A 25,055-nucleotide genomic window follows, 5' to 3' on the forward strand; every position below is an offset into this window, starting at 1 on the left:
ACTCCACCTCCCTTACCATCCTGTCTATCTCTTTGCACCACCTGATACCCTTGAAAGTTTAATTCCCATTTAGGGTCACCTTGTAGCCATGTTTCTGTGATGGCTACCAAATCATAGGCATGGGTACCGATTTGCGCCTCAAGTTCACTAACCTTATTTCTAATACTGTGAGCATTCAGATAAAGTGCCCTTACGCTCTTTGTCCTTTTTATATCTAGTTACTTCTGTAACCTTTTCTTTTGATTTTTCTTTGTAATTTTCTTAAGACTATCATTGACCCGAAAACTCACTGCACCATCTGATTTTTTTACTTTTTCCTCCCAACATTACTTTTCCTATTTTACTTTTCCTGGCCATTACTTTATCTTCCCTACCCTTTTCCCTATCACTCTGGTTCCCATACTCCTGCCAAATTAGTTTAAACCTTGCTCCACTGCTGGACCAAACATACTTGCCAAAATGTTGACACCTTTTGGATTTAGGTGCAACCTGTCCCTCTTGTAAAGATCATGCCTTCCCCAAAAGAGATCCCAATGATCCAAGAAGCCAAATCCTTGCCTTGTACACCAACACCTCAGCCACACGTTCATTTTCCTTATCCTTACATTCTTTTCATCCCTTGCATTTGGAACAGGTAGTAATCCCGAGATCACCACCCTAGCATTCCTGTCTTTCAGCTTTCATCCCAGCTCACTGTAATTCCTTTTCATTACCTCCTCCCTTTTCTTGTCAATGTCGTTTGTACCCACATGTACCAAGACATCAGGTTGCTCTCCCTCTCCTCTCAGAATATTTTGGACCCGATTTGTGATATCTCGTACCCTTGCACCAGGGAGGCAGCACACCATGCGGGTATACTTATCTGGCTCACAGAACCTCCTGTCTGTACCCCTGACAATGGAGTCCCCAATAACTACTGCATTTCTCCTTTTCCTTTTCTTTTGCACCACTCTGCCAGGCTCATTGCCATTGACCTGGTGCCCGTGGCCATCTTCTGTCCGGTCATCTCCCTCAACAGAATCCAACACAACATAACTGTTGCTGAGTGGGATAGTCACTGGTGTGCTCTCCATTTTTCTCGCTTTTTTCTTTCCCCCCCCTGACGGTTTCCCACTGACCTGACACGGGTTCTGGAGTATTTATCGGCCTGAAAGTTGAGTCGATTAACTCCTCACTCTCCCTTACAAGCCGCAGGTCATCAATCTGCAACTCCATATCCCTAATTCGCTCCCTTAGTAACTGCATCTCGGTACACCTGGTGCAGATGTGGCCATTTGGGAGGGTGGAGGTCACCCATTGTTCCCACATCTGACACCCAGTACAGAGCACTAACCCTACTGGCATGACTCTGAATACGAAGGCAAATAACTCAGCTTACCTTGTCTCCTTGCCTGCTTTCGCCGAAGCCTGATAAGTCAAAGCCAGGAAGTATCACTCCTTCACTGCTCCACTCACTCACTGAGCCACTCCTCGCTGGCCACTCCCTCCCCTTTCATTCCTTTTATTGGCCCCTTGACCAATTAACCCTGTCTCCTAAAGTTTGTTTATTGAATATTTACATGCATAGCTTCATTATTGGCATCATTGGTTAATAGCCATTTTTCTTTTTGTGCCCTTAATTTTCTTTTTTGAAAATCTCCATTTAGCTCGATAAAGCACCTTCAGTTTTGCTGTTTAACCAAGTTTCCCCTACTTTAGTTATTGTGCTCTATCCTCTGACTTTCCCAGCCTTTGTTATTGACTTTTTCCATTTTGCTACCCTGCACCATGACCTTGTGCTTTTTATTTAATTTTTAAAATATTTTTTCACCAACCCCGTAAAGCTGTACCAGTACGATTCCAGTACAAGCTTGATTAAAGTGAAGTCTACTTACAATTGTGCTTGTAATTGGTGCTAGTGCCCAATGAATTAAAACACATTTTCCACACCAGTCTTTAGTGCTGTGGATTCAGCTTCTGATCTTATTGATCTCCTTCAGCTTACATGTGACTCTGACAGAAAATTTATTTATTAAATAAATTTAATTAAATTAAATTTAGACATTTTTTACACTTAACTTGGTTATGTGATGATGTTAAATTTTTTTGGACACGACTTAAGAAATTTAGACATGCAGCATGGTAACACCCTTCCATCCCACAAGCCCCAAATACCCCAATTAACCTATAATCCCCATACACTTTGAAAGGTGGGAGGAAACTGAAGCACCCAGAGGAAACCCACACAGACATGGGGAGAGCGTACAAACTCCTTGCAGACAGCACTGGATTGCTGGCACTGTTATAGCATTGCGTAACTGCTATGCTAACCATGCTGCAATTACCGTTATAGTTTTAGATTTTAAGGTGGGCACATTGCTTATTAACCTTCTGAATCATCTCCTACCCATATCATTTATTTCTGTCTAGATAACAGTCATTGAATCTTTCTTTCCTACTCTCGCAGGAGTGGACTGTGGATGGAACTGTGCCTTGGTGAAGGAGAGATTGAATATTTCAGGTGGTTAATGAGGTACCAATCAAATGGGGTGTTTGATTGTTTAATTAACAATTATTTATTAACTGGTTATTTTTACATTAATTTAATTTTGATAGCAGTTTTAGTTGGATGTGTTGGGTTGTAAAACTTTAAGATGGAGAAAATAGAACAATCTCACCATCCATATTACCTTCACTGCCCCATATGATAACTTGCTCAAGCAAAAATAAGCGAAGTGACTTTTATTCCTGTTGTGTTTTCAAATGCAATGCTACATTTTTGTCCTTCGTTACAAAATCGACACCATGGAGGCATTGCATACTGTGCCAAAACTTGCAATGTTTTAGCAGAATCCACAGATTTTTATTTTCCAATTCCACATGCTCTGTCAGTGACAATAACTTCAATTCGCTGGTTATAGCTGGATAACTATCAGGGCTGAGAGCTTGATTACCATTTTTTTAACCACTTGATTATGACAAAAGACAAGATGAATGAAATCTAGCACCAAAGAAAAATAAAACAAGTAGCTACAAAATGTCAAATCCAAACTAATTAATTAATTTATGGAAACTAAACCAGCACTTTGTAACTTCTAATTAATTTTCTTTAAAAAAACCTCCAGATGCTGGAAATCTGAAATATTAACAGAAAATGTCAGGTCAGCAGTAACTGTTTCCATCATAATCTGTTGTTATTAATTTAGTATGACCACTTGGATGAACAGGTCTTCTGAAAGCAGTGGAAAAGTTGAGAGTATTTCTTCACATTTGCTTCAGTATTACAGAGATTTGTGACTTTCTGCAGAGTCCCTGATTGAATTTATAGTGGTAAATTGTGAGATCTTGGAGCAGATATAGATTGCCTTTCAGAACTTGTAGTACCAATCCTGCATCGAGTTTTTGAGGCATGGATTGCTGGTGTAATGATAAGTCTGCAAACAAAAATTAATTTAGATAGGCTGCATCTCTTGGTGTTTTTGTACTCTGCTTTCCTTTCTCCCCTCCTATTAATAATATTCTGTATTTGGATCAGCTTAGAATAATGTCTGGCGGTATTTTGTTTATCAGCATCATACTTTTCAAATGAAAATATTGAAGAACAATTCAAATATAATTTTATACATCAGCTGTATTTAACTCCTCAGAAATTAAAGAAATATAATTTAATTTCATATTCATGCTTTAGATGTTGTAAAGAGGTATGTTCTTTTTTACACTTAACTTGGTTGTGTGATGATGTTAAATTTTTTTGGACATGACTTAAGGAATTTTTAGAGAAAGTTTTAAAGATTCAATTACCAATGGATCCAACATTATTTTTGTTAGGTAATGTTAAAATGTTGAATTTGAAATTGAGGTTTACTGTATCAAATTGTGTTTTTTAAGATTGGTAATGGCTGTAGCAAGAAAATGTATAGCTATTACTTGGAAAAATTAAATTGATTTGGGATTGCAGAATTGAGATCATGTATTTCATTGGGAAAAATAACATAATTTATGTGATAATTATCTCTTTGTTTTGGAAAGTGGAGGTCTTATTTGGATTATATGGTTTAAAATGTTGAATTCCCTGTGGCTCGTTGTGGTAGTGTTGCTCTGATCCATGTGGTTGATTGTGTTTGTGATGGTTCAAATCTCCTGTTTTTTTTTCCTTTTAGTTTTTTTGGGGTGGGAGGAGGGTGGGTGTTGGGGGGGGTTATTTGTGTGCGTGAGTTCTTAAGACAACACATGGTTGAAGGAAAAGGTTCTTTACTTTAAAGTTGATGTAAACAGCACCATGAGGCTGCAAATCTCCATTACAGAACTAGCACACTGTGCGTCTTGCTCTGTGTCAGCCCCTGGTGGCAGCCAAGTATAATCAAATGGTAAGGGATTGCTAGTTGCATTGCAACCATGATCACTATCATTATGGGGATTTCATTTGTGTTCATAATTCAAAATTTTAAATAAAGTATTCAAAAAAATTCAAATATTTTAAAATATTTGTTCTGTTCCAGGTCAGCAGAGTGATGCAGTCTACAGTGCAACTGAACTGAATTGTTTTTTGTTACATGAACTAAGATATAATGAAAAGCCTTGCATGCTATAAAGGCAAGTCAACCTATACTTAAAAACAGCAGATCTGACAATAATGAAACACAAGTGCAGGGTATAGTGTTATAGTTGGTATGGAAGTGCAGTGTATAGTGAAGAATATAGTTAAAAAGTACTGGGACATCTTTTTTGGACAGGATCTTCCAAGATGTCATAACCTCCAATGACCCGAGTTTGATTGTGAGGTCCAATGCTGTCTATTTGGAGTTTCTATGTTCTCCTTGTGACTGTATAGATTTTCCTCACACCCTAAAGATGTACTGGCTGGTGGACTGATTTGTTTCTGTATATTAAGCCAAATATGGATGGATGGTAGAATAATTAGAGGGAAGTAATACACATCCGAGATAGAATATTGCAGGAAAGTGAGTGGTGAAATGGGATCTTTCTGGGAACCATGGTAAATTTGATTGGCTAAAAGATTACCTCTTTCATTGTCCCATGGTATTAGAAAGGTGTGGCAAAAACTTTCTTAGCTATGTAATTGAAAACTGACCCCCTGACATGGGTTAATTTTTTTGTGGTGATATTTTCTTTTTAAAACTTAGTTTAAAATGAGTACATACTTTTTAAACTTACTCCAGATATTTATTCCTCGTGCAGTGTGAGCAAAGAGCACCTTCTGGGGAAAAAAAATTAGAGTTTAAATATAGAAAAGGCTTCACTTGTGAAGTGTGCCTTGGGTGTGAAGGGGCCTGAGATTATTTGCCATATGCCATTCTAATATGAGCTGCACTTGGTATTGTGACAAATGCAAGTATTTAATTTTTATTTCTTCATAGTTTTAGTGCACCAGTATTTTCGGTCTTGAAAGCTTCAACTGAAAGTAGTAATTAATTCATGCCATGCATCCTTCCAGAATTGGGGAATGCTTTCTTAAAGTTAAACTTGAGCAATGATAATTTGGTCATTGAGGATGTTGTGAGGTATTTCCAATAGCTGTACTATGCTAGAGTCAAGAGTAAAAATACAGGTGCTTTATTTCCAAGTTTTGGCTGATCAATTAGCTCCACATCTTTGGCTTTCCTGGAGGATTACACAGTCACCTTGCATCCTGGGTCAATCTAATCTAAACAGAATTTTGTGCGACTTGCTTCATGATTGTTATTTTGGATGGATAACCGCATTTTAGTAAATTGCTAATTGATTTCTGAATGTCAAAGGCAATTACTGCAGATTGGCAGCTTTAAAATACTTTGCTTTTCATTCTTGCAGATGTCAGGTGGTTTTTAAATACTCTTGACACTGAAATGCAATTCGGTGTATATCATGTGTACTAGGTACTGTTAGGTCTGCTTTGTTCATGAATGAGTGAGACAAACACCAGACTGAGTCGAAATCAGGGTTCTTTGTTCTTTATTACCGGATTGTAACACTTGCGACTAACCATGTTAGTCGGAGAATGCATTCTGCCGTTATCAGCAAAATGGTGATTTTTTATACCCTTGGATATGTGCTTAGAACATCATCATATCATTACTTGTCCAATGACTAAAACTGTTGCTATCCTTTCCCTGCTAGCTTCCTGCCTCTCAATCCATCAATGTCTCTCTTATCTTGTAAGTACAAGGATGCATTCACATCTTGTTACAGCCCTGCACATTCCCATCTCATGATGTTTTACCTTACAGTACATAAAAATTGTTGATTTGAGAAATTATGCCTTTTATTTCATTTCTACTGACAATCATGTAAAATTTCACTTGGCACTGGATTAATTTAGAAAAAGTTTGCACATAAATATTCCAGGTCTTGATATTTCAATGTAGCACTGAAAAAAATACAGTGATACTGGATGCCAGGTATTGATTATGTCCCCTTGGCTAGTTGTCCAGGCTGATATTTAGTCCCTAGCTGATTCATTTATAATCAAACTAAACATTACTTCCTCCATTTGTAGGACCTTAATGTGCAGGTATCAGTTGTCATGTTTCACTATATAATTGCAGTGACTGCACTCCATAAGTATTGAATTAGTTAAATTTCACAGCATAAAAATGCTGTATAAATGCAAACTTGTTTAATTTAATTATTCTCATGTAAAACTGTGTTGTGACACATGCTGATGATCTATCACACTTGAGAGATGACGGATTTGTGGAATAAAAACTTGGACAATTTTGAAGGCAACTATTTTTTTCTTGTATTAGTTTCATAACTTTTCTATAATGCAATACAGAATATGAATCAAAAGTGATTTATACATTGTCTTCTATACAATGCTCAAATAAGGTAGAAATGCCCTTATAAAAACTTAACCTCATATTCTAATATTCCTTGTTGGTTATCTAATTCAACCAATCTTTTCTACTTATAATGAAAAATGAAAAAAAAGAGGAGATTCCCCCCCCCATTCTAATTCTACCCCTCCCACTAAACATGGTCATCAGCAAATAATATGTAAAGAATCGAGTCCCGGCTCCCAGACATCGAACAGGAAACACCCAGAGCATCTCTGCCTATGTATTCAAATTGTGATAATAATCCATGAATGTGCTCCATATCTTATCAAATTCAGTCTTGATCTCTTTAATGTTGTATCTAATTTTCTCCAAACTCTAGCAAGACATAATGTCTGTACCCATTGCAGCTCAGTTGGTGCTAAGCTATCTTTCAATATCATCAAAATTGCTCGTCTGGCTATCAATGAAGTAAAAGCTACTATTTTTGAATTAAGTTCGAGGAAATACTTTCCTCTTAAGAATAGCCATACAAAGCAATAAAAGGGCATGGTTCCAATTTAATCCTAAGAAACTCTGCTAAATTTTGAAAGAATTGTTTCCAAAACTTTGTTTTGAACATTCCCAAAACATGAATCAGAGAGGCCTCAAAGATTTTACATTTATCACACAGTGGATCAATATCAGAATAAAAGTGAGACAGTTTAACTTTAAACATATGTATTCTATGTACCACTTTAAATTGTATTAAACAATGTCGTGCACAGAATGAAGTATTATTAATCAGATTAAGCATGGTATCCCAGTCTTTGTCTGGAATTGATGGATTCAAATCTCATTCCTGTTCATTCTTAATTCCCCTCCATGAACATATTCTTAGATCCATCAAATTAAAGTTGAATTAAGCAAAATTACCTCAAAAGTACAAATCCCTAAAACTTTTTATACCCAATCTAACCTGAATCTAAGATAGATGGTTGAAAAAGATGATTCAAAACTGTTTAATTGGTCACCTCATTTTCAATGTTTAATTTGGAATCAAAGTTTGTTTTAATTGCTGTTTGATGGAAGTTGCTCTTAAAATAACTGAGGGAGAGGAGGGGATTCTTTGCTTGTATCAAAAATAAGGTGAATTGCATTTGTACTTTGTGTTTATTGAGGGTGTAGGTATTTTCTCATTTCCTGAGTGTACTTTTTGGAATTAATCCTTTTGTTTCCTTATCCCTTCTTCCTGAAGATTGAGTTGAGCTGTATTGGCATTGGTAGCTACAACCTTATTGGATTGCATTACAAAATGTTTAATGGTTCAATTAAGTACATTCACATGGGACTAAGCGTCAAAGCATTTTTCCCTCACTTTACCCGAGCACAAATAATAGTTGAAGGCAACTAAGTTGTACAATGACTAATTCCTAGAAGTGGTTTCTGGAAGAAAGCAAACAAAAAATATTACTTTCATGACAAATGTTAATAAGCACAGCATGTCCCAAAACAATCTGTACTCAAGGTCTCGTGAACATCTGAGATAATATGATTTAGTAATTCCTTTGAGATTTAAATCTTAGATTTACCACTTTTATTTGACATAGAATGATATCAAGTGAACTGAAAGAGAACTAATGCAGCAGCTTAATCTGCACCACATGGTTAATAAGTAGAATTTGTACACTGTGTATTGAACTACAGAATGTAAACAGCAATGTATCTTTTACTATTTCAACACAAAACCAAATTGATATGGATAATGAAAAGCAGCATTGCAGTATAATGGATTTAAAAAAAGAGGTGCTTGATCAGCATAAATAAAAAAAACAACTAAGAAAGATGCCTTTAAAAAGGTGGAGATTGTGGTAGATGATGCCATGCTGAGGACCTGAGTAGATGTGTTTTGAAAGAGCTCTCTATAAAAAGTATTAAAAAGACAATCTGAAAGCTCAAAAACCAGAATTTTATCATCAAAAATGGATAAAACTAGGGCTAAATGACCGAGGCAACCAAAAACAAAAACTGAAGAAGTAACAGCTCAGCCGGTAACATTGAGTGAAAACCCGATAAGCAGTGGCTCAGGAGGGGCCTTGGAAGAGGCTGAACCCAGCAGAGCTGGGGGGTTGGCCCAAGATATAGATATCATCTTGAACAAGATGGAAATTTTGTGCACTTGTTTCCCAAGTGTTGAATCATCAATAAGAGACATATTGGAAAAGATATCGGAAATTAAAGAAATTATGTAAGATTTAATGGAACAAACGATTCGTGGAGGCTGAGCTGGATAAAACAAAAGACAGGCTAAAGACTCTAGAAGAAAAAGCAAAAAACATGGTACACGAGTTGATGGACTAGATCGATAATATGGAAAATTTCAGCAGACGTAACAATGTAAGATTCATTGAACTGAGAGAAGGAATTGAGGGGAAAGACCCAATGAGCTTCTTTGAAACATGGATCCCACAAATGCTGGGACATAAGTTAAATGCAGAGTTGCAAATTGAAAGGGCTCACTGGACCCTCAGACCCAGAAGAAATGGTTAACAGCGACCACGACCTGTCCTGCTAAGACTTTTAAGTTACCGGGAGAGGGATGCGATCTAAAAACTATAAATATTCAATAACTTAACCAGCAACGTTAAGGGTGGATGTCTCAGAAGGGAATTGACAAATTTTCATGAATAAAGAAGTGGAAGAATTTTTAAGAAAGTTATGAAAAGATTAAAGTCGCCAGATGAGAAGACTGACAAGGCCATTTTAAAACGGGACTAACTGAAAGACATTTTTTAGTTTATATTATGAACTGTCTTGTTTTTACTGCTAAAATAAAAATCATTGTAATTTACATGGAGAGCTCTGGAAAGAAAGGAAAATGGTGAAGAGAGTAGCAGGGTGGGAACTCCGATTTAAAGGGGAAATGGTGTTGGGACAGGAGCGTTTTTCAAAGAAAGTGCTAAGGGAGGGGTTCTTCTTCAGAAGATCTGTGGACATTATTCGTGGGCTTCTGGATTCTATTGTTAACATCACCGTCAGAGCTAGGGGTGTGTGTGTGTGTTTCTTAAAGGGAAATGTCTCTTTAAAGGGAAATGTTACAGTATTTAAAAAAAAAATTGGAAAGATTTTATTGTTACACAATATTTGTTTCAAAAATGATATGGATAAAACACTAAAGTTTATTAGCCTTAATATTAATGTTATAAACAGAACGGTGAAGAGGAAAAGGGTCTTGGCGTACCTAAAGAAATTAAAAGTGGATATAATCTTTTTGCAAGAAACACATCTTACCAAATTGAACATGATAAATTAAAAAGAGGATGGGTAGGACAAATAATATCGTCTTCTTTTGGTTTAAAGGCAAGAGGGTTAGCGATTCTAATTAATAAGAATACACCAGTGTTAATAGAAGACACTTTGATCAAGCCAGAAGGTATGTTATAGCACATTGTAAAATTTATGGAGAAGCATGGACATTTATGCTTTAAATGATGACAATGAAGCCATTATGAAGGATATCTTCTTAAAAACAGCAGAAGGAAGACAAAATATATTGGCTTGAGCAGATTTTAATTTTTACTAGGTAAATCTGCAAGAACAGTAATGGGGTGAAAGCAAAAATCACAATTTCATATATGAAGGATCTAAATCTTATCGCTATAAGAAGGCAATTAAATCCCAGAGAGAGAGACTACTTCTTTTACTCAAGAGTGCATGATTCACATTTAATGTCTGCCCAGTTAAAAAGTAGAATGATAAAAATAGAGTACCTACCGAGGCTTCTATTAGATCACTCACCACTAACATTAACTATTGCAATAATGGAAAAGCAAGAAAATGCATACAGATGGTGTTGTTAATACCACCACACTACTTAAAAGAACAGACTTCTGCAAATTTATAAAGAGACAGAAATATTTTGTGAAACTAATCAGCCATCTACTAACAATAGTGTTTTAAATATGGGATTACTCAAAGCAATCTGAGGGGACAAGTTGTATCCTCTCAAAGAATCTTAAGAGAAAATATATGGCAGAAGTAAATAGTCTGGAGAAAGATATTATAGAATTAGAAAAAAATATAAATGAACAGGACTACAAGAATACAGATTACTGGAGAATAAAAAGCTAAGATACAATACAAACATATAGAACAGAAAAAGCTGTATTAAAAATTAAACAACAATATTATGAGTTAGGTGAACGGGCACACAAAGTTTTATCTTGGCAGATTAAAGCAGAGGAGTCATCAAAAATAGTAAATGCTATAAAAACAGAGACAGACACTCTAGCATATAAACAAAAGGAAATCAATTACATTTTTAGACAATAGAACACAAAATTATACAAATCAGAATTTCTAGGAGACAAGAATGAAATGGAAGAATTTTTGTCAAATGTTGAACTTCCAAAACTTGAAGAGAGAGAAAGAATAGAACTAGACATTCCCTTTACAAGGGAAGAAATTGAAAAGACCCTGGGTACCCTACAGGCTAATTGATCCCCGAGGGAGGATGGTTTCCCACCTGAGTTTTAAAGACCATTTAAAGAACTATGAATTCTCCCTTTTAATGGATATTCTGGACCAAGCAGTAGAAACACAGAGCCTCCTAGAATCATTCTCAAATGTGATTATTAGAGTGTTACTAAAAAAAAAAGGGGACCCATTAAAAACATCATCATATAGACCAATATCCCTGTTAAATGCTGATTTCAAGATACTAACAAAAGCATTGGCTAATAGGTGAGAACAATATTTACCAAAATTGATGCATACAGATCAAGCAGGATTTGTTAAAGCAAGACATTCCTCAAATAGTCTAGGAAGATTATTTAATATAATACACATGGAAAAATTCAAATGGAATCCATGTATTACGGTCTCCCTGGATGTGGAAAAAGCATTTGACTGTTTGGAATGGCCCTTTTTATTTAAAACACTGGAAAAATCTGGCTCAGCAAAACATTTATAAACTGGATTAAAAACTTTATACCATAAACTGCAAAGTAAAATTGTAACTAATAATTAGATGTCAAAAATATTTTGGTGGAAAGCTTGTCTCCGGAAATGGAGACAGAGGGATCCAGGAAGGGGTGAGTGTCATCAGAGATGGACCAGTTTGAGATCGGGGTGAAATTGGATATAAAGTGGATGAAGTTGACAAGCTCATTGCAGGTGCATGAGGTAGTGCCGATGTAGTCATTTATATACCGGAGGAAAAGTTGAGGGGTCTTGCCTGTGTAGGCTTGTAGCATGGATTGATCCACAATCAGGCAGACATAGTTGGGACCCATGCGGGTACCCACAGCTACTCCTTTAATTCGGAGGAAGTGAGATGAGTGAAAGGAGAAGTTATTTAAAGTGAGAACAAGTTCTGCCAGGCGGAGGAGAGTGGTGGTAGAGGGTGACTGGTCGGGTCTTTAGTCCAGAAAAAAGTGAAGTGCTTTTGGACATTCTGTGTGGGAGATGAAGGTATACAGGGATTGGACATCCATCATGAACATGACGTGGCCCGGTTCAGGGAATCTGAAGTCATTGAAGAGATGGAGGGCATGTGAGGTGTTGCAGATATAAGTCGGGAGGTGTTGGACCAGGGGAGAAAAGATAGGGTCATGGTAAGATGAAAGTAGTTCGGTGGGGCAAGAGCAGGTAGGAACAATGGGTCTACCTGGAAGGTTGGATTTGTGTATCTTGGGTAGGAGATAGAACCAAGTAGTATGGGGATGGGAGACAATGTGGTTGGCAGCCATGGGAGGGAGGGTTACCAGAGGTGATGGGATTTGAGATGGTGTTGGAGATAGTGACTGGATGAGCCATTATGGGGTCCAGTGGGAGGGGTTGATAGGAGGAGGTATCTTAAGCTGCCGACTGGCCTTGGTCAATGAACCAGACCACAACAGCACCACCCTTGTCTGCGAGTTTATTGGTGAGAGAGTGGGCAGAGCATTCAGAGGAGGTGAGGTTGGAATATGAGAGTGGGGTGGTAAAGTTGACACGGTTGATGTCTCGTCAGCAGTTGGAAATAAAAGGGGCCAGAGCAGGCAGCTGGCCAGGACAAGATGTCCAGGAGGAGGAAGAAGACTTGAATCGGGAGAAAGGGTCTTGTGTGGGGGCAGGGGTGGAGGGTCATGCTCATGGAAGTGAGCCCGGATGCAGAGGCAATGGAAGAAGAGTTCAGCATTGTGATGTGTGCGGAACTCATTGAGGAGTGGGCAGAGGGAATGAAGGTGAGGCATCTACAGAGGACCGAGCGGATAGTAAAGACCAAGTAGGGGTCAGAGTCGGAATTGGTGTTGTAGAAGGTGATTAATACAGTCTTTTTCCAATAAATTCACATGCCTAGTTGCATCAAAATTTGCAATGAAACGATGCAGTTGATCAGACTGAAAGAATTTAATTCTTATCTTTAATATTTTTGATATGTGTATGGTGACCTAATACAGCTTTATTAATGAATTGAAAATGCGTTTATCACAAAATGTAATCTTCAGTGAATCCAAATCTTGATCTGGGAAATTTGATTTAATGTAATTGAAAATAACTTGTGAGATATAAGTTAGCCATTTGTGTATTCGAGTTAACTTTTAAATTAATTATATTTTTGAAATATAAACTCTAAAAGCGTAATTTTAAAATGGGCATTTTAAAATTATGTTCACTTTCCTCAATTATAAGAATTTTTCAATTTGGAGGGTTGATCTCCAGGTGAATTCAATTTTAAACCGTTGTAAAGGATTGAGGAAAACAAGAATGGAAATGCCTTGGCCTTGTTTGGCTGACTGCCAAATTGTACCAATAATATAATGCAAAAATAATCAACTGAATTGATCTCCACAATGACTAAATACAATAAACCAAATGTTAATTAATGATATATTATATATTATAAATGCAATTGGAAAATAGATTTCACGTTAATGTGTTCATACATCTGATGAGAAAATCGATTTATAGAGACGAAGAGCAACTTGCTTTCCAATGGTTTGTTTTACATTTCTTTGTATTTCCTGATGTGAAATATTAGAATGCTGATTTGTCCTATCAAGTCATTGTCATTGATGATATTAGTCAGTAGAATAGGGACATTTTCCAGTCTCATTGCTGATATGAAGGTTGGAGAAGTTGTGGATACTGCTGAAGGTTGTCGAAAGTTACAAAACGATAGAGACAGCCTGTTGAGATGGGTGGACAAGTGGCAGATGGAGTTCAATCCAGATAAGTGTGAGGCGATGCATTTTGGAAGGTCAAACCAGAAGGCTGAGTACATGGTTAATGGTAGAATACTTAACAGTGTGGAAGAACAGAGGGACTGTGAGGTCCAAATCCATCTCTCAAGGGTGCTGTGCAGGTTTATAGGATAGTTAAGAAGGCCTATGGGATGTCGGGCTTCATTAATAGGGGGATTGAGTTCAAGAATTGAGAGGACATGTTGCAACTCTACAAATCTCTGGTGAGACCACACGTATTATATTCAGTTCTGGTCACATCATAGGAAGGATGTAGAACCTAAGAAGAAGTGAAGAGGAGATGTACCAAGATGTTGCTTAGATTGGAAAATAAGTCTTATGAGGCAAGGTTTGCAGACCTGGAACTTGTTTCTTTGAAGCTAAGAAATATGAGAGGAGACTTGATGGAGGTCCACAAGATTCTGAGAGGCATAGATAAGGAAGATAGCCAGCGCCTTTTTCCCAGGGCACGAATAGCAAAGACCAGGGGACATTTCTACAATGTGAATGGAGGGAAGTTTACAAGAGACATCAGGGGTGTTTTTTTTTTAACACAGAGTTGTGGGTGTCTGAAATGCCTTGCCAGTGATAGTGTTAGAGGCTGAAACATTAAGGGCATTGAAGACACTCTTGGACGGGCACATAGATAAAAGAAAAATAAGAAGGTTACAAGGTAGGGAAGGCTTATACTTTTTATAGGAATATATAGGTCGGTACTGTGCTGTTATGTTCTATATTGTTTCTTCAGTGATAAAAGGCAAAATTTAACTGATCAATTTCCTTCACTTTAACTGGGATTTTAATTTGTACAATATTGATTAGCAGATTTTCATAGAATTCATGGAAGTGAAGCATTTTGGGATGCATTATGCCATCTAAATGCCAGTCTGCTCATTCTTTGAGAACCAAATAGGAAAATAAGTTTTAATTCAAAGTTGAAATTTATTGACAGAGTACATACATCATATCACATACCACCCTGAGATTCTTTTTCCTGTGGGCCAGGCAGAATTTCTACTTCATGGTAGTGTTTTAAAAAAAAAACTGTACTCAAGAAAAGATAGGTGTGAGGGGAGTTACGTGATGGAATGGTAGGGTTAAACCAGCCCTCTCAAGAAAAAAATAAAAAAAAGTCAAGAAAAGACAAAGCTTAACAAATATAAAATATAAGAAATAGAAGATGAAGTTGCCGAGAAGAGAAAGAAGATGACACCCAAGAAGGAAAAAATAAAAACAACGGATAAAAAAGAAAAGTCACTGGAAAAGAAAGAAGGCCTTACCTGCACGAAGGAACAGGGAGCCGTGGTGGCGAAGAGTGCTGGATCTCCGAGGTTGGTGCCGGCCCCGCGGGGTTGCGATCCCCCGACCAGTGGACTGCAAAAATGGCTCTCTGAGCCAAACAGAAGGGCGCAACTGTGCAATCAAAGGTAAAAGGAAACACCGACGGGAGAGGGGCTCAGCCGAGGAGCAGGCAATCACAGCCCGACCAGCTGAGGGATGCCCGACACCAGGGCTCTCAGCTGGAAGATAAGGAAGGCGGGAGGAGAGGGAGTGAGGAACCAGGAGAATAAGAAAGTCGACGGGGTGAATGGCAAAAGGAGCAGCAGCAGGAGGCCCAACAGATGAATAGCCCAGGAGGGAAGGATCAACAAGAGACCCAACAAGAGGAGGCCCGACAAAGTGATACAAGCAACTCATCAGGAAAAACAGAAGAGACACAGATACAAAGAAGAGAAGAAGACACAAACACAGGTACAGACACAGAAGAAGAGGAAGAAGAAGACCAAGATCTTCACAGAGAAATAGAAGGTAAAACAGATGGACAGAATATAAATAAAGCCTTTTTTGAAGAACAAATGAGAGCATTAAAATAATGGTTGTCATTAGAATTTAGTGCAATTAAGAGAAAAATGAAAAGAACAGAAGATAAAATGCAAAGTTTAGAATTGGTCATGACAGAAATAGGGAAAAGATATGTGGAAGAACAAGTAACGGCTGTAGAAATGGAAGTAAATTGAAAATTGGAAGAAAGTGACAAAAAAATTAAAGAGACACAAGAGTTGTTAGCTCAGAAAATTGATATGTTGGAAAATTATAGAAGGCGAAACAAGAAAAATAGTGGGCTTGAAGGAGGGTGAAGAAGGCACAGACATGAAGGAATTTATAAAAGGATGGATCCCAAAGGTCCTGGGAATGACAGAAATTCAGGAATAAATGGAAATAGAAAGGGCACACAGAGCACTAGCTCTGAAACTGCAGACACATCAAAAACCAAGATCCATCTTAGTAAAATTTTTGAGATATACGACAAGAGAAAATATATTGGAGTGGACAAGGAATAAAGTTAGAGAAGATAATAAACCATTGGAATACAAGGGTCAAAAAATATTTTTTACCCAGACATAAGTTTTGAACTCTTAAAGAGGAGGAAGGAGTTTAATACAGTGAAAATGATTTTATGGAAAAAAGGTTACAAATTCATGTTAAGACATCCAACCGTGCTTAAAATATTTATACCCGGAGAGCAAAACAGACTGTTCTCGGATCCTGAGGAAGCGCAATAATTCGCAGAGTATTTGCAGGACAGGAGAGATGAAGAGATGTAATAAGAATGAAGAAAGGTGATAAAGTATATATAAAGATGTAAAAACAATGTATATGTAAAGAACTAAAGAGGGAAAAGAAAGGGGAAGAAAGTAAGGGGGGAAAAAGGGAGAGCTTTGTTATATGTGTGTTTAAAAAAAAAAAAAGTGTTTTCTAGGGGGGTGGGGGTGAGAGAGAATAACCGTCACTGCGAAATCAGTTGATGCTTGCGAGCAAGATTGCAACCCAAATGGAAAGGGAAGTTGTGGTTGCCCAGCAAGGGTTAAGGGGCAACTCTGTGGGGGGGGGGGCATTTGGGGTTAAGGTAATATTGGGTGTGGGTACTGTTGGGATATTTTATGTTTTAAATGTGTTACCATACATTGAGTTTAAAAAGGGAAAACTGAGTGATGAAAATGGGAAAAAGGGGGTTGGAGGTGGTGAGGAAGTGGAAAAGAGGTGTAAACAAGATATAAGATGGCCACGTATATATATGACTATAAACATTAATGGAATACGTAACAAAATTAAAAGGAAGAGGCTATTAAATTTACTGAATAAAGAAAAAAATAGATATAGCATTTGTGCAGGAAACGCATCTAACTGAAGTGGAACACAACAAATTAAAGAGAGACTGGGTAGGATACGTAGTAGCAGCATCATATAATTCAAAAGCTCGAGGTATAGCCATATTAGTTAACAATAAACAGAAGGTTACACATGATTTAGTATAATTAGTTACACAAGTTATATATCTCAACTCAAAAATTAAAAGAATGGGATCCAACATTATCAGATAGATGCTTTCGCTGTAAGAAGGAAATGGAAACAACAATACATACAATTTGGGCATGTACAAAAGTGAATATGTTTTGGGAAGATCTAAATCAGATATTAAATAAAATCACAAAACACAACATACCAAAAAATCCAGAGATCTTTCTTTTAAGTAACATAAGAAGTAATGAATTAGGCCTCAAATTGGATAAAGCGCAAAAAAGATTCATTATGATAGCCTTTTCAAAAAAGTGTATAATGTTAATTTGGAAAATGGAAGAGAGCCTGAGAATACAGCAATGGTACATGAAAATGAATAAATGTATTCCATTGGAAAAAATAACATAATTTAAAAAATAGTCACATTATTTGAACAGATTTGGGAACCATACATGGAACATAACAGAGAGAGCTTGCCTCAGACCTCCACCCCCTAAAATGATAAGAAGACAAACTATTTGATTCAGTGTGTAAAAACAAATGGTGCATTTTTCTTGTTTATTTTTCATTGTGTGAAGACATTGTTTTATGGTTTTAAAGATGTTGAATATTTATTGGTTTTGGAGGGGCGTAGGAAGGGGGGGAGGGAGAGTAGGGGGGAAAAAGGGAGAAAATGCCACTGTGTATATTTAATGAGAAACATTTACATATATTTTGGTTGATATGGTTCACAGTGTGAAAAATTAAAAAAAAAGATGGATGTAAAAAGAGAAATGTAAGCAAAGAGAAGTGCACACAGACTGACTGTGCCATACAGAAAATAAATATTCAATAGTAAATAATGTGCAAAGTAAGAGCTGTTAAATTTGTCTTTGATTGTTTGTTGTTTTGGAGTCTGATGGTGGAGGAGCAGCAACTCTTCTTTAACCTGGTGGTACAAGGTTTGCTGCACATATATCTCTTTGCTGATGGCAGCTGCAAAAACAGAGCATGTCCTGGGAGGTGTGGATCCTTAAATCTTGCTGCTGCTCTCTGACAACAGCATTTCCCTCTAGATTTTCTCGATGATGGGGAGGGTTTTGGCTGTGATGTCCTGGGCAGTGTCCACTACTTTTTCAGGGCTTTCTGCTCAGAGGTATTGGTGCCCCTATGCCAGACCGTGATGCAGGCGGTCAGCACACATTCTACTACACATCCGTAGATGTTTACCAAGCTTTCTGATGAGAAAATAGTGAGACTGATGTGCTTTCTTCACAATGACATTCTTATGGAAGGAGTCACGTGATGGAGTAGTGGTCGGTCGGGAAAACCAGCCCTCTCCAGGAAAATAGGAAAAAAGGTTAGGAAAAAGCAAAGCATAACAGAAATAGAGTACAAGAAATAGAAGATAAAGATAAAGAGAAGAGAAAGAAGATGGCTTCCAAGAAGGAGAAAGTAAGAACTGCTGGAAAAAAGAAGTAAAAAAAGTCGCTGGAGAAGAAGGAAGAAGGCCTTACCTGCAGGAAGGAACAGGATGCTGTAGTGACGAGGAGCGCCCGACCCTCGAGGTCAGTACGTGTCTTACAGAGTCGCGACCCACCTGGTAGTACACTACAAAAATGGCTCTCGGAGCCAAATAATGGTGTGCAGTGCGCAATCAGAGGAGAAAGAGGAGACCAGCAGGAAGGGGGCTCAGCAGAGGAGCGGGCTGTCACAGATTGAGCAGCTGAGAGACGCCCGACACCAGGGCTCTCAGCTGGAGGATAAGGAAGACAGCAGAAGAAGTGGCGACGAAACAGATGTGGAAGACAGACAAAGGGAAGATCGACAAGAAGACCAACGTCAAGAAGCACAACAGATGAGCAGCCAAGAGGGGAGGAACAACAAGAAGAGGCCCAGCAAGAAGAGGCCCGACAAAGAGATACAAGCAGCTCATCAGGAAAAACAGAAGAGACACACACACAAAGAGAAAAATACACAAACACAGATACAGACACAGAAGAGGAGGAAGAAGAAGACCAAGATCTTCACAGAGAAATAGAAGGTAAAACTGATTAACAGAATATAGAGAGTCTTTGAAGAACTAATGCGATCACTAAAAGAATGGTTGTCATTAGAGTTTAATGCAATTAAAAGAAAAATGAAAAGAACAGAAGATAAAATGCAAAGGTTAGAACTAGTAATGACAGAAATAGGGAAAAGAGTAGAGTGTGGAAGAGTGGGAAACGGCTGTAGAAATGGAAGTGAATGACTTAGAAAAATTGGAAGAAAGTGACAAAAAAAATTAAAGAGACACAAGAGTTGTTATCTCAGAAAATTGATATGTGGAAAATTATAGAAAGCGAAACAACATAAAAATAGTGGGCCTGAAGGAGGGTGAAGAAGGCACAGGCATGAAGGAATTTATAACAGGATGGTCCCGAAGGTCCTGGGAAAGACAGAAATGCAGGAAGAAATGGAAATAGAAAGGACACACAGCATTAGCTCCGAAACCACAGGCACATCAAAAACCAAGATCCATCTTAGTAAAATTTTTGATATATATGACATGGAACTGGCAAGGAATAAAATTAGAGAAGATAATAAACCATTGGAATACAAGGGTCAAAAAATATTTTTTTTTACCCAGACATAAGTTTTGAACTCTTAAAGAGGAGGAAGGAGTTTAATACAGCGAAAATGATTTTGTGGAAAAAAGGTTACAAATTCATATTAAGACATCCAGCCGTGCTTAAAATATTTATACCCAGGGAGCAAAACAGACTGTTCTCGGATCCAGTGAAAGTGCAAGAATTCGCAGAACGTTTGCAGGACAAGAGAAGAGATGAAGAGATGTAACAAGAATGAAGAACGGCGATAAAGTATATATAAAGATGTAAAAACAATGTGTATGTAAAGAACTAAAGAGGGAAAAGAGAAGGGAAGGAAGGGAGTAAAGGGGGAAAAAAAGAGAGCTTTGTTATATGTGTTAAAATAAGTGTTTTCTGGAGAGGGCTGGGTGGAAGGGAAATAACCGTCACTGCAAAATCAGTTGACGCTGCGAACAAGATTGCAACCCAAATGAAAAGGGGAGTTGTGGTTGCCCGGCAAGGGGTATGGGGCAACTCAGAGAGTGGGGGGGAACTTTTGGGGTTAATGTATTAGTGGATGTGGGTACTTTATGGCTTAAATGTACTTTATGTCATATATTAAGTGAAAACTAAGAGATGAAAATGGGGAAAAGGGGCTGGGGTGGCAGTGGAAAAGAGATGTATGCAAGATATAAGATGGCCATGTTGAACTATTTGACTGTAAACATTAATGGAATACATAACCAAATTAAAAGGAAGAGCCTACTAAATTTATTGAAGAAAGAAAAAATAGATATAGCATTTGTGCAGAAAGCGCATCTAACTGAAGCGGAACCTAACAAACTAAAGAGAGATTGGGTAGGACACGTAATGGTAGCATCCTATAATTCAAAAGCTCGAGGTGTAGCCATATTAATTAACAAAAATGTACCAATCAAAATAGAGGAGGAAATAATAGATCCAGCAAGGAGGTGTGCAATGATAAAGTGTCAGATATACTCAGAATTTTGGAACTTGCTCAATATATACGCACCTAACGAGAGGGATCAAAAGTTTATGCAGGATTTTTTTTTGAAGATTACAGACACACCAGGAAATATATTGATAGGAGGGGATTTTAACCTTAATTTGGACCCAATGTTAAATAAAACTGGACAAAAGACAAGTAAAAAGAATAAAGTAGCCAAATTTATGGTTAAATCAATGCAGGAAATGAAACTTATGGATATATGGAGGAGGCAACACCCAAGAGAGAAGGAATTTTCATATTATTTGAGTAGGCACAAAACTTACTCAAGGATTGATATGTTTTTGTTGTCAGGAGAGTTAGGAAAACTGAATATAAAGCTAAACTACTATCAGATCATTCACCCCTATTATTCGCAATAGAACTGGAGGACATCCCACCAAGAACATATAGATGGAGGTTAAACTCCATGCTACTTAAAGGTCAGGAATTGAGGAAGTTCATGAATGCCAAATTAACACACATTTTGAAATAAACACAGGATCAGTGAAAGACAAATTTATATTATGGGACGCAATGAAACCCTTCATTAGAGGGCAGATAATAAGTTATGTGACTAAGATGAAAAAGGATTACAATTGGGAAATAGAGCAGTTGGAAAGGGAGATAGTAAGTACAGAAAAGGAATTAGTAAAAAGGGATGATATAACGAAAAGGAGAGAACTGGCGGACAAAAAAATAAAATACGAAACATTACCAGTGTACAAGGTGGAGAACAACATAATAAAAATAAAGCAAAAGTATTACGAACTGGGAAAAAAAACACATAAAATATTAGCCTGGCAACTTAAAACAGAACAAGCTAAAAGAATGATACTGCCATCAAGGAAAAAGTACACACAAATTACATATAATCCAATAGAGATTAATGAAAATTTTAAGGAATTTTATGAACAATTGTATCAAACTTAGAACGAGGGGAAAGATGGTAAAATAGAGGAATTTTAAGCTAAAATTGAACTGCCGAAATTGCAAGAAGAGGAACAAAACAAACTAATAAAACCATTTGAAATAGAGGAAGTACAGGATATATTTAAAAAGTTACCGAACAAAAAAAACACCAGGAGAGGATGGATTTCCAATAGAATTTTATAAAACATTTAAAGAGTTATTAATTCCTCCTCTCCTGGAAGTAATGAACCAGATTGAAGAAACACAAAACTTGCCAGAATCGTGTAAGACAGCAATAATTACAGTAATACCAAAGATGGGGAAGGATCCACTAACACCAGCATCATATAGACCAATATCTTTACTTAACTCAGACTATAAGATAATAGCAAAATTATTAGCAAACAGATTGGCCAATTGTGTACCTAAAATAGTAAAGCAAGATCAAACTGGATTTATTAAGAAAAGACGGACAGCGGACAATGTCTGCAAACTTATTAATCTAATTCATGCAATTCAAGGAAATAAGAAACCAACAGTGGCTGTTGCTCTAGACTCAGAAAAAGCCTTTGACAGAGTAGAGTGGAATTACTTATTTAAAGTATTACAGAAATTCAATCTACCAGAAAAATATATAAATTGGATTAAAGCATTGTATAATGGACCGTTGGCGAAGGTAACAGTAAATGGATATGTATCAAGTCACTTTAAATTAAGTAGGTCAACTAAACAGGGATGTCCACTATCCGCCTTAGCAATAGAACCTTTGGCAGAACTGATAAGAATAGAAAATAAAATAAAAGGGATAAAAATAAAGGGGAAGGAGTATAAAATCAGCTTATTTGCAGATGACATCATAGTATACCTAACAGAACCAGAGGTATCAGTAAAAGAATTACATAAAAAATTGAAGGAATACAGAGAAATATCAGGGTACAAGGTCAATGCAAATAAAAGTGAAGTGATGCCAATGAGTTACGCAGACTATACAGAATTTAAAAAAAAAAATCACCATTTAAATGGCAAGCACAAGCAATCCGATAACTCGGGATCAGGTTAGATAATAACTTAAGCCACTTGTACAAACTAAATTATCAGCCACTAATAAAGAAATGGCAGGAAGACTTAGAACAGTGGAAAGAATTACCGCTAACGGTGATAGGGAGGGTGAACTGGATTAAAATGAATGTGTTCCCAAGGATACAATACTTATTTCAAACATTACCAATTCCCTTAACAGAAAAATTCTTTAAGGAACTAAAGAGAATAATAAGGAAATTCATGTGGAAAGGGAGAAATCCAAGTGTAGTGTTAGATAAATTAACAGAGGTATAATCAAGGTGGTTTACAGTTACCAAATTTTAGAAATTATTATAGAGCTGCACAATTTAGGTATTTATCAGATTTTTACTAGACAAGGGAAAAACCAGACTGGAGTAAGAAAGAACTAGATAAAATAGGGGAAAAGGTACCGGAACATACATTTTATAAGTGGGATGAAAAGCTGGTGCAATATAAAAACTCACCAGTACTGTATCATTTACTTAATACATGGAAGAAGATCCACTTAGAAAGGAAAAAAAATGAATTATACTATTGACGCATAATCCGCTGATCCCTTTTACAATAGACAACCTTTCCTTTAAAGAATGGGAGAGAAAAGGAATCAAAAGAATAGAAAACTGTTTTTTTGGAAATAATTTATTAACATTTGAACAGTTGAAGTACAAATATGGAATAACTCATGGTACAATGTTTGCATATCATCAGTTGAAAGCGTATTTAAAGGATAAATTGGGAAACAGCTTGAGATTACCTGAAGGAAGCAGCTTTGAATATGTGATTACAGACAATGATAATCAAAAGATTTATAACCAACATGTACATTAAGCTGCAAGATAAGGAAAATGAAATAAATTATAAACTTAAGCAGAAGTGGGAAAAAGATCTAAAGATAAAAAATGAAGTATGGGAAAAGTTTTGTTCGGAAACAATGAAGAATACAATAAACATAAGGTTATTCATGATACAGTATAATTGGTTACACAGGGTATATATTTCTTCTCAAAAATTAAAAAACTGGGATTCAACATTATCGGATAGATGTTTTCACTGTAAGAAGGAAATGGGAACAACACTGCATGCAACTTGGGCATGTATGAAAGTAAATACATTTTAGGAAGAACTAAATCAGATACTAAATAAAATTACAAAAAATAACATAAAATTCATTATGATATCCTTAGCGATAGCAAAAAAAAATGTATAATGTCAACTTGGAAAATGGAAGAGAGCATGAGTATACAGCAATGGTACATGGAAATGAATAAAAGTATTCCATTGGAAAAAAATAACATATAATTTAAAAAATAGTCACAATGTTTGAACAGATTTGGGAACCATACATGGAACATATCAGAGAGAGCTTGGCTACGACCTCCATCCCCTAAAATGAGAATGAAAATGATAAGAAGACAAAATGACTAGATTCAGTGTGCAATAAATAGATGATGCATTTTTCTTGTTTATTTTCCTTTGTGTGAAAATATTGTTTTATGGTTTTATTGTATTGTATATGTTGAATATTTATGGGTATTGTAAGGAGGTGAGTAGAGGGGAAGGAGGGAAGGGGGGGCGGTGAAAGAGGAGAAAAGACCACTGTGTAAAATTAATGAGATACGTTTGTACATATTTTGGGTGATGTGGTTCACAGTGTGAAAAATAAAAAATTATTAAAAAAAAACAATGACATTCATATGTTGGGTGGAGGAAAGGCCCTTTGAAATATTGACTCCTTAGACTTAAATTTGCTCACCCTCCCTCTCCACCCCTGATCCTCCAATGTACACCCCGGTATTCCCTTCCTACAATCAGCTCCTTGAGTGTAGTGTGGCTGTTGGTACACCATTCAGCCAAGTTTTCAATCTCCCTCCTGTATGCTTACTCATTATCATTCCCTTTTATACAGCCCACTACCTTGGTATCATCTACAAACTTATGGATGGTGTAATTGACATACCAAGCCACGCAGCTACAGGTATAAAGCGAGTAGAGCAGGGGTCATGGAAAGCAGCCCTATGGTGCTCTGCTACTGATGGAGATTGTGGAGGAGATGTTCAAATCAATGTTCATTGATTGTGGTCTTGAGGTGAGGAAATCCAGGATCCAATTACACAGTGGGGTATTGAGGCCCAGACCTTGGAGTTTTGAGGGGATGAATACTGAACTGTAGTCGAAAGGATTTGATACTGATTAGAAAAACTGCTCCCTTATTACAATTTGTATACCATGTAATCAGAATGAATTGCTATATTTATCTACATGTAGT

General features: G+C 36.9%; 1 protein-coding gene across 12 annotated transcripts in view; it reads left to right on the plus strand.

Moving 5' to 3' along the window:
• The window catches only part of helz (helicase with zinc finger), a 266,938-nt gene that overhangs the window by 20,960 nt on the left and 220,923 nt on the right, over positions 1–25,055 (plus strand). For 4 of the 12 annotated variants that reach the window (XM_069929764.1, XM_069929775.1, XM_069929776.1 and 1 more), the window contains exons 3-4: positions 2,447–2,512; positions 4,479–4,572. The exons of 2 other annotated variants lie outside the window; for them this stretch is intronic. The gene's annotated coding sequence lies outside the window, so the exon portion shown is untranslated. The remainder of the gene's footprint in view (positions 1–2,446; positions 2,513–4,478; positions 4,573–25,055) is intronic. 6 more of the 12 variants (XM_069929770.1, XM_069929766.1, XM_069929772.1 and 3 more) reach the window with 3 other exon arrangements.

This window comes from Narcine bancroftii, chromosome 3 (genome assembly GCF_036971445.1).
Source record: "Narcine bancroftii isolate sNarBan1 chromosome 3, sNarBan1.hap1, whole genome shotgun sequence".
Lineage (NCBI taxonomy): Eukaryota > Metazoa > Chordata > Chondrichthyes > Torpediniformes > Narcinidae > Narcine > Narcine bancroftii.